Source organism: Fulmarus glacialis, unplaced genomic scaffold (assembly GCF_000690835.1).
Source record: "Fulmarus glacialis isolate BGI_N327 unplaced genomic scaffold, ASM69083v1 scaffold30423, whole genome shotgun sequence".
Lineage (NCBI taxonomy): Eukaryota > Metazoa > Chordata > Aves > Procellariiformes > Procellariidae > Fulmarus > Fulmarus glacialis.
The window spans coordinates 19264-30778 of NW_009204099.1; positions in this window are offsets into that span (position 1 = coordinate 19264).

The following is an 11515-nucleotide window of genomic DNA, read 5'->3' on the forward strand; positions in this document are numbered from 1 at the left end:
TTTCTTTGCAAGTCAGCCCATTAACGTCTGGCAAATTCTATCGTGCTGAACTGATGTGCCCTACTATTTCAATTGCAAATGTATAGTTTCTAAGCTGTTTCATATTATCAGCCCCTTCTTAAGTTTACAAATGTTCACATCCTGTTACCAGACTTTTCCTGAAGCAAACACTGCGGTGACTTGCACAAAAAAAAGTTGTATCTGCATTAGGAAGGTGAAAATAAATTAATCTGCTGGGGACAGTATCACAGGTATAGTTTCCCTTTTCCCCTCATTGTTCTCTATCTTTACAGCTTGTTCTCTTTTCTTGCTACACTTTCCAGTTTGAGTTACTTGTATGCCAGTGCTTTGAGAGGGAATCTTCTGTTTGTGGGGGGCAAGCTTTGGGTCCTTCTGACATCTGTAAGCAGTGTTTCTGCTGTTGGGTAATAGTTTTCTGCTGACTGGAAGCAACTTTTGCAAGGTCTTAAAAGGGTCTATGGCCCTTACGATTGGACATATTGATCCCCTGTAGTGCTCTTGACCCCTGGACTCAGCTACTATCTAGATAGTCTCCATGTTGCTTTTAGTGGTGGCAGTGTTCAATAGCACTTGAATGACTGCAAAAGAATCCATCTTTTACCATAAAAAGTAGGTCACAAATGCTTTGATGATGATTTGTGTATGATTTGATGTTTATGTCCAGTTGTGGATTCTGTTTGTTAGGTGTTCAGATTGTGTGGCTGTTACATCTGTTGTGTTTTGCTTTCCTTCTGAACCACCAAAGATGATGGGAGAAATTCCTCCATTCTAACAAGAAAAGATCATTAAAGCTTGATTAACTCTTTTAGTGGAATATTCAGGGAGATGATTACTGCCCCAAGCAAACTGGTCTTGTCGTTCTCATCCCCAGGAGAGTGGTCATCAAACAAAAGTGTTTGAGGAGCATCTAATGAAGGTGGTCAGGTGTCAGGGCTTGCCTGACAGAGAAAACAGGAAGTTTAAGAAGAAGAATAAAGATTTTTCTCTTTAGTGAGGAGATGAATGGGGCGCGGGGGGTGGAGTGGGTGAGTAGATCTTCTGTAATCCAGGAGAAGAGATGTAAGCTATAGTAGGGGAACTTGGGATGCCCTTCACAACTCTGAACTGAAGCCTGAAGAACACTACAGTGGTAAGAAAAGTGCACTGGGAAGTGCTTAAACATATTGAATATTTTTGTCAGATCTGTGGTATCTTTGGGCTAGCTAAAGAGTAAAAAAAAAAAAAAAAAAATTTTTCAGAACCCTAATAAATCCTGTGTTTCTGATTTTGCTTTGCCTATTGCATACATGCCTAAAGAGGTGAATTGCAAATCTATAATGCTTCCAAAATGGGGACGCTTGGAGAGGATGTGCTTAGGCTACTTGGTAGCCCCAGGTTCATTGCTGGAACCGAGACAGAAGGTCTAATCCAGCTAGCCCAGAGCCTATTTATATTGTCAGGAGATGTGGAAGAGTATCTGATCTGGCACATTAGGAGTAAGAATTTGTTCAGGGAAACATCTTGGAGCAAATGGCTACAAGAGCATCAGCAGGGCTTTTGCTGATACTTGTGCTCTAGAGAGTGGTTCGGGTGAGCCTTTGCTATTCAAGAAAATAGTAATAAATTCTGCATAGTGCTCTAAAGCAGAGACCAGCAAAAATTGACACGGCAGAAGCGAGTGCCTTCAGGAGAATCATGCTGCCAATTGCAGGAAGGGAGGTTTTGTTCCCAGAGTTATGTGGCTTCGCTAAGCCTGACCTACTCTTGTTCCGAGATGACAACTTTAAGCATAAGAGATGCCCTGGGTGACATTGCTCATTTATAAAATTCTCTTTTGTTGGATCAAATTTAACGTGGTCTCCTGTTTCGAATTATCTCTTTGATTAGCTGCAAAGTTTTGATGTCTGCAGGAAGAGAACAATTGCATCAGTGTGCACTGTCAGCCGGGACTTGTGGCTGCTGGGGAGTTGCTAGGATACCTCTCTAAAAGGTACGATTCACTGGATTAACCACCAACCCAGTTTGCATGAGAAATATTTTTCCTGTCTTTGTTTTGTGCTGGCATCAACTGTGCATCAGATGTGCATGTGTGTTTAGAGCAAGCTACAGGTTGATTGTCATGTGTGTCTTTTGCCTGCTTTTGATATGCAAAAAACCTCTGTGCTCCATAGCAAGGAATCCAGAGCAATTATAGTAGCAGTTCCAGTAATCTGTAAAATGAGCATTGCTTCCAGAGGCGAGTATCAACCATAGAGAACCAAGGGGAGGTTTGACTTTGGCTACGCATTTCTGGCCTGTAGCTAAGGTTTAACTTTCTATCTGTGAAGATGCAAGGGAATTTTTCATCTCCCATGTATTATTTTCTTTCCTCGCTCTGAGCAGGGGGTTGGACCAGATGACCCGCCGAGGTCCCAACCGAAGCCATTCTATGATTCTGTCATCCTTGCCACGTCCCACTGGTATTAATGCTCCCTTCCAACAGAAATCCTTTGCACAAAGCTCCTTCGTGCTACTTGCACAAAGTTGCCTCAGACACGTCCTGTGTGTCCATCTGTTCTTGAGTATGACAGCATTGTATTCAGGACACAAATCCTAACTCAAGTCTCTCCACGATAGCTGCTTCGTGCATGCACATCCTTCCAATACCCTTTTTTCTCCATCTTCCTGTTTCCTGAAACATTTTGTTCAAACTTTGTCTTCAGGACCTTTTGCTGTCATTTCCGTGAATCTTCCCTTGTCCCACAACCCTCTTTCTTATCTTTCCCTCTAACTTTCATAAACTCCTCGCGCTGCTTCCACTGTGTCTTTCCTCTTGATGGACCATCATTCATTCATTCTGTCTGAACAGTCTTCTGCTTTTCGTCCCCTAAGCACCACAGTTATCTTCTCCCTAAGATCCCTTTATCTCCTCTCCCACAGTTTCTTTCCTCACTGTGGAGCTCCCTACCAGCCATACTGTGCTACGTTTCTTCTCACCTGTGGGTGGAAGTAATGTTGCAAGAGGGTAGGAAAGTCCTTGTAGGAAGGGGAGGTGATCTTATTTTGAAACTGATTTCGCTTGTACTCCCACACCCACATACGAGCACTAAGATGCATGTACTCAAGCGGTCTGGCCAGTGGCCGGGCACCAAGACACTTGTACCCAGTTGGCCTGGTCAGGGGTCCTTTCGGCGGCCCAGAGAATAAGGCTTGCCTGCTCTGAAGTCCTCCTTACATCGCCTGGTCACTGCTTTGGCTGGGGAGAGTGGCTGGCTTGGGAAGTGCCTTTTGTGCCCTTTAGGAGCTGCCCATGAATTTTTGTATCCATCCTGTCCCACCTCTGCGAGTGATTAGGATTTCCTCACTGTCCTTTCTCACCTCCTCTGAGCTGCCAAGGGCTCCAGCCTGTTCTTTATCTTCCCACCATCACCCCTCAATGGCTTAAGTCTTCATTTTGGATATAGGAAGTCTGGATATAGGCCACCCCTTGTGTTCCAAGTAACCTGAAAAGCTGCGCGTTGCTGCGCTAGGATCTTGATGACCTGCTAATCTGTGTGCCTCTTACAGCCCTTCTGCCGATTCTCCTGCTGCTCCCACAGCCCAGACCTTTCCAGTCATTCTCCCTTTATACCAGTTGTCTTGTTTCCATTGCTGCTCTCTACACTGCGATATATTGGGAGTCTGTGGGACTCGGGCTATGTGCTGCTGTGTTTTGCAGAGCCTCTAACGAGCTGTTAGCTTCACAGTTTGCTGCTTAATAATTCTCATGGTAGCAAGGATGGATAACCCAGGTGCTGTAATTCACTAGAGATCAGTTAATTACTATTACTCAGCATGAAGAAATCGTGTTTAGATTGGCAAAGGGCACAAACTGAACTCCCATACCTGACCTTCCTCTTTCTGTAAAGCTAACTCTGGCTTTGAATTCTCAGTCAAAACAAGCACAAAACTAAGCCTTAAACTGCCTGTGTGAACCAAGTAGCCGAGCCCTGGGGAGTGATTCTTATTTAACTAGCAAGCATTTGTTTGCTTGGTACGCAGTTTTCCTTGTCTCATAACCCATCGTATAGAATAACAGCAACAGCATTTGGGTTTCAGAGTCATTTTTGTCTCGACGTGCTCTCTAAACCTATTGACCTCACGCCACCCATCTGGAAACCCTGAGGAAATGAGAGGTACAAAAAGCCTTCCCCAAGTCACACTAGCTAGTGATGGAACTTAGACTAGAGATTTCCACATTCTCACGCATTATAAGGCACCCCCCCATTTTTGTGTGTGTATCGGCATCCTCTATCCAAATCTCGGGTATTCTAATGAAAAAAGGCATTTAACCAATCTTCAGTCCTCGAATGAGCCGCAGTGTGTAATTTCTTCTATTGAAGAAATGCATAAATCTAGGATGAAAATGTTCCCAAGAATATTCTAATGTTTTCTAAAAATCACGTCTCTGATTTTTTGTTTTTTTTATTTCTAGGGAATACACCACATATGCTGGCGCATGGATGTAACTTTTGTAAACAAAGGATGTAACTTTGCTTTAACTGGTAAGTCACAGCATCCTCATGATACTATACCTGCAATCCAGAAAAAAAAAGCACAGTTAAAGCATGAGCAACATTTACAACATTCACTAGAAATATTTAATTCTAAGCAATATTAATATTTTTGTGTTCTTCTCACTTATAAATTACGCTCTGAGATCTGGAGTTCCTCCAAAACCTAATCAAGTAAATCCTCATTTTAATGAGTGGCAATCACAAAACCTGGGAATAATTGTCCTGACTTTCTGAGCAGCAAAGCATTGCAGTGCCTGTTGAATTCAACGCAAGATTAATCTTCCTGGACAGCAGACTGTTGTCCTGAAATAACGTATAGCTATGTGTAAGATCTGCACATCAGTACATTGGAGATTAATAGCTCTTTTCCTGAGTTGGCCAAATGATGTTCTTTGGTTGGTGCAATCAGCCAGAGCTCAACTGGAAGTTTGAAACAAAGCATGTGTTCAAGGTACTTCGTATTTCTTGAAAGAGATTATGTTGAATTTGATAAGTGAATTGCAGAGTAATTGCAGCCTCCTCTTGGCTAAGGCCAAGACAAAACACTGCTTACAGAGCTCTAGTTCCTCTCTGGTGCTTGTTTAGTCACACACTTCATTCCTGAATAGCTCTTGTAATTACGCTCTATGTACCTGCTGCTGCTTTGTGTTATTTAGCTCAGGATAAAGTTTTATGAAATATATTATGGCCCACTTTCACTTGTGCAGACTGTCCTGCTAGTTCGATGTAGCTTTCTTTTCTGAGCCACCATCTGAGGTCTTGCTCCCAACAACATTTACATATGTTTTGGGACAAGTATGCCTTCTTACCCTAGACAATAAGTGTCTGAAAAAAATGAACTCTGCACAGGCTGTCTTTCCCAAATTCAGAAGGGATATTAAGGACTCCGTATTTTGTCAGCTTATTGATTATTTAAATTATTGTTCAGAAATAGTTCATGGATTATTCAGTGGCTGTATGAGCAGTGGGTACAATAGCTGTCAAGAGCTCCTGTGTATCACATGAGTTTCCTTTAGAGGGCACCATTGACTTCCCTGAAGTCTACGTAAAAGTCTGTACTTGCTGTTAATGAGGCTTGTTATCCACATCTGGACATCTGAGGTCCATTTGAGTATTTTTTGCTCTAAATATTTGGGATGCTGTGGGCTAGTGCACATTATCTACTGTACGCAAATATTTTATATAAAACACACCTTGCAATAGACTTCTCAGGCCTTGGCTATGAGTGCTTGTTCCACCAAGCAAAATGCTGGAAGGAACATACACTCCAGGATGCTGAACTGTGTCTTCTAATAAAGGGTTTAAGAGGACTGGAAGGCTCAGCTTCAAGCCATAGAGGCCAGCATACAAGTGAGCCTTCGCTTCTGCTGCGTGGTCTCAGGGATGCAGGTTCTCCCATCCTGTGTGACGAGTCACTGCATCTACAGAGATACACTGGATTCTCCTTCCCTAAGACTTTACCTGTTTTCCAGAAGTGATGTTTCTGCAGCCAGATATATCGCTCCATCTCTCTCTCTCTCATTCTCACTTTCTTTTTTTGTATGCTGTACCCAAGCTGGGCAGGATGCGGCTGTGTGATCATCTTGCTTGATAAAGGAAAGCCGAAAGGGTGCAGCTTTAGGAGGTTGATGGGTGACGAGTTACTTTCTAGAATGAAGAAAGTTGCTTTTAGATTTCTTAATCTATTTTTCTGCTTCTTATTTTTTAATGAAGAAGCACAGAGATCAGGGAAGTACAGAAAGTGCCTACCGTAGTCTCCCAGCTTGAGGCAATGCACTGTTCAAGGGAAGTCCACAGTGATGTAAGCAGGATAATTGCATAAATAAATGTCTGCTCTGCAACAAAAAATGAGCTTAATCTTAGAATTGAACCCTCAAAAGGATGTATCTCATTTGTCCAGATAACTATTCTAATTTCATGGAGATGAAGGGACATCCAACAAAATGGTCATTCAGATGCTTACCTTCTCTCTCACTCCTTATTTTGGTTGCTTATACGCTCTTCTGTGCAATTGCATTAACACAGTCCTGATAATGTGGGGTTATATTTTATACTTACGCAGTTAATTAACTGCAGAGCTGCAGCGAGCCCATCTCTAACATTGCAGATGACTGGGGACTGTTCAGCGCATTTGCAGCCTTTGAACCAAGTCTTTGATCATGCTCTTAACGTTGTCTTCTTCATTGGCTTAAAAGGTACCTATAGCCTACAGTGGTAGCAGGCTGAATGGCACAGGCAGAGTGGGAGGACTGGGTTGAAGGAAGAAGAAAAGCTCAAATGAGGGTGGAAAAGCCATCCTTTGATGGCTTGCAGAGGGTTTTTGCAAGCACCATGAAGCACTCATAGGGCAGCAGCAATAGCTGGAAGGCAGCCCAGCAGAAGTCCATAGGTATGTAATCCTATGAATCTCACCAACGCATCACTTATCTCTTCTTCCATCGCTGCCACGGGTGATTTTCATAACACCCAGCAGATTAAGCCTCCTGGATGGACCTGATATTCAGGAAACTCAACATAAACTTACCTTGTGTTAGTGGGACTCACTGTTATGCCTCAATCCCCAAAAGCTTTGCAACCTCACTCTTGCAACACACTAAAAACATGTAATCTCTTCTAGAATGTTATAAAATGTCTTTTTTTTCCTAGTTAAATCAGCAGAACCAAGTTGGAAGAAAATTTAGTTCTACCAAACTTCTAGTTTATTTGGGTAGTCCTTTATGGCAGGCATGTTTATATCTCTGTGATCCCAAACCTCAGGGAATTGCATTTCATTTCAGGGCTGCTGAGTCTCTGCAAATCCCATGAGATTTTAAGCTTTGATTTTAAAAAAAGAGGGTGTTTTTTTCCTATGGTTGTGGAGAAAACCTTGAAATATAGAAGCTAGAGCCCTCAAAGAAAAAAGAAATAGAAAGTACATTTAAGAAATAAAAATACATTATAAAATAATAAAAGTTCCAAGTGCATATTTCAACTTGTACTTTTTTTTTTTTAAATATCTTCATTTTCATGACAGAAGGCGACAATTCATGATTTTGGATTTGCTCAGAAAAACAGTTCTTCAAGTCTCCATTAAGATGACCGTGAGTTTTGGGCTGGTGTGTGCTGTTACATTGAATACTGTATTCTTCCTAAATAAGAAAGGAATTATCCAATTAAATCCAATCCAATTAAATACATATATATTATCAGTATCTCTGCCTTACAGGAGGAGAATGAGTACACAGAATTTGACTCTTCCAGAGCTGCTGAGAACATCTGGCTCCCAGGTACCTTAAGGGAGGCTTAGCCACTCGGTAACTGTAGCCACTTGGTCCAGTTTCAGACTTGGAGTGCTGTGTTTTAATCTCAGTTCATATGGGAGCCAGTGGGGCGAGTGACAACCTCTTGGTAACCACAAGTTCTTTGTATCTTTGTTCCTCCCTATTCTGAAAGGTGAGAACGGTGATGTGTTTCAGAGGGGTACTAGTTAACTTACAAGTATTTGTAATCCTTTATGAGATCTTCTTCCTCTCATAGTTCAAGGGTCTGAGACACCTCAGAGTTGAGATCATTCCAGTGAAGTACAACCCAAATTTGAAGAAAATCAGTTACCTATTGATCTAAGATGTTTTCACTTGCTCTGTTTCAAAACCATTTATAAAACACTTCACTCTTAAATGAAGGTCAAGAGCATTCGGGCACCTGATCTGCAGGGAAAGCAGTGGACAGTAGGTCCTGAAATACTCCTGAGCATCCAGGCCACAAGTCTGGAGCACCTCCCAGTGCGATGAGCCTGCAGGCTGCAGCAATGTGTGGGCGGACCAGGGATGCTGTATGTGATATCTAGGGTTTATCTCACTAGCTTGCTGCTTGTAATGATTCTTCATGAGATGAGCAGGCTCCCAGCTGTCAAAAAGCAAAACTAGCAAGGAGAAGGTGGCCACAGACACAAACTAAACCTGAGCCTGGAGTTGGTTCTTGTGCTGACTCACTGCCCATGGCATAAGACATCTTCCCCTTTCAGTGCAGCTCCCTGCCGCGGGCTCAGCTATAGCATAAAAAAGGAAGGTACTTTGGACCCCGGATACTTAGGCTCCATATTCACCGTTCTACTGCAAAGCAGCATAGACAATTCTAGTCCTGAAGAGAGGTCACATCTCAGTTGTGAGAGAGGCTTTCAGCAGCAGAGGAGGTTACTTCTCTTCTTACAAGTACACTCTTGGCTCTTCTCTTTCTGGAGGCTTGTCCTAAATACAGCAGTACATCACCTGCTTCAGCCTAAGAGAGGTTTTCTCCAAAAGGCATGTGCTCCTGATCTTCCTCTTTTGAAGGCCAGTTACTGTTAATGCTGCCACTGAATGGTCTGCAGTCATTGATGCACAATTATGAAATTGCTCCTCTGTCACTATGTCCATAATGGTTCTGCTTGAATTTTAAGCTAGACTTACCTTTCCAAAATACAGTCAACTTCCTCCCTGGAAAGTCAGAATTCAACTATATTTTCTTTATTTAAAGGGAGACTGTAGTTAACACAGCTATAGATTTGCATCCTATATCAAAGACATTTTACTCCTTGTACTCCGAATGTTGTCCCACAGCTGCTCTGTTGGTCAGAAGCCCTCAGTGAAGAGACAGCTGTCAGTTGATGAGACTTTTCAGCATGGGGAAAAATAAAAATCTCTGGGATGGAGTGGGGGTACCACAGAAGTTATAAAACAATCAATGACACGATGTGTCAATGACACAATGATGGTATTATCAAAACTGAGACAATGATATTAAAGCAACATATTTAAATCAAATGAAAGGAAGTGGGTTTTTTGTGCAATGTTTAATTAAATTCTAGAATTGTTGCTAAAGGACATTGGGTAACCCAACGTAGTATAAATATAGTTACAGCAGGACTAAATACATCCAAGGAGGATTGGTCCATACGGGTCATCAGAAAGGCCCTCAAATGCAAAACATCTGGCACGAGGTGCCATAGGAAAGATCATACTGTGGACACAAAGCTCATCTGGTTCCTCATAGCCTTTCCTGAAGGGTTTGGACAGTGATCGATCCTGCCTACTGCTCTCAATCACTGCTGTCACTGTGGTACTTGCTTTCAGCTCACATTAGCATTTGTTTGGCTGGGCTCAGTACCAGGGCTTGCTGGGGTTTTTTGCATGCCCATAATTTGTGTGGAGCCACCGGTGTGAATTTTTTTTTTTATAATGTAAAATCATCTTATTTCTGAAAAATGATGTTGACTTCTCCTTTTTCTCTACACTACCAGTAACATCCTGTGTACCTGATATACAGCTTTTTCCCCTCCCCCCATTTCCAATGGCACACCATCAAACCCCTGTTTGCTCAACCCACTAGCTTTCCCATGGATTGTGAAAGTGATGGTCAAGAGGCTTCTGTTGCAGCCACCCCCAGTTACTCCGAAAGATTTAGCTATTGCCTGAATGGAAACATTGGACAATATTCTGTACACTCTTCTGAGGGTTCAACTTCCTTCAGACATTGTTGTATTGTTAGGTGACTTCTGACTTTTACAATGGAAAATAAATGGCTGGTTGGTATGGCTGTACCTTCAGGAAGTCCATTGCTTTAAAACAGTGCCAGTGTCGTGTCTTTTTTAAATCTTTTTAAGCCTTCTGTTTCTCTCATTTTAGACATTCTCCAGTTCGCCTCGATCCTGACGCTGTGCCCCACTGCAGCCATGCAAAACGCCATAGCACTCCAGCCTCCTAAACCTCTTTCACTTTTTTCCAAAGATTTTCTTCTTATTCCATTTTATGACCTTCATATAACTTTCATAGAAAGTTTGGATGCACCCATTCCTAGGCCTCTACTCAGTGTAACAGCAGAGAAGCAGAAGAGACCTCTTCATCATGAAACCCAGTCCTTTACTCAGACAAGAAAACATGTCATATAATCCTTGACTTAAGCTGATTTAGCTCAGTCTTAACATAAGTTGGCTCTTGTGCCCCATGCTTCATTCTAGAAAGTTATTCTCCCTGCTTTAGTGACAAGAAAGCTTCTAATTTTCAAAATTACCCAGTGGTACTTTTCTGGTTCTCCACTGGCTCTAAGGTATTTCTAAGGAGCTACTCTCGCTTTGCTTCGTGATGCTAAACAAGTCGGGCTCCCCTAACCTCCTCTGGAAACAGAGGCTCTGTAGCCCCTTTACTGTCCTTATACCCTCCAAGTTTGTATGGATCCCCCTCCTTAGGAGCTTGTCAGGCAGAGGTAATTTGGTGCAGATGTCGTTATTAGATATTATTCTGAGTTGAAATCGATACATAGATGTGAGCAGCTTCAAAGCTGAGGGAGCTAGGACCCAGGCATATGATCTGTGCCTCATCTCTTAATAATTAATAATGATTGTTTATTACTGATTATAGTAGTTTTCTCAGAACATTAATGAAAATGTGGCTGCAGCTCTGAAAATCTGATAGCTTGATTAGGAGCTATATTAAAATTTTTTTTGTGAAAGTTACTCAAATATAATGAAATTTGTCATCCAATGTATTGCTGATAACTGATGGGACCTATAGATAAAAGTATACATCCAACATACAGCCACAACCCCTGATATTTTTCAGCTTCACAGGCTAACTTTCACACCTAGCTAACATGAAGACAAAGGACTGATATGATGAGGGACAATTTCCATTGTTTCTGCTTAGGCCAGAAATGTTATTTTTGAAGTAACCGGTGTTAAATACAGAGCTCATAGAAGCCCCTGCTCTTACTCAGTGTGCCATCCCTTATGCATTTAAAGATCGTGTTAATCCTTTAAGCCATCACCTTGTGCTGAAGCTTCATGATTAACTCCCCATCTACTGCAACTCCTCAACTTCTTTTCTTTTCCTCAGGGCATAATCTTTGCTCCCATAAGCACAAATGTTCTTTTTCCAAGTATGTAACTATTTGGCTTCACTGTAAATGAATTCTGTTTGCTTGTTTGTGCTCAGTTTATTGCATCTGCTGGAGGGAAGACCAGTCCT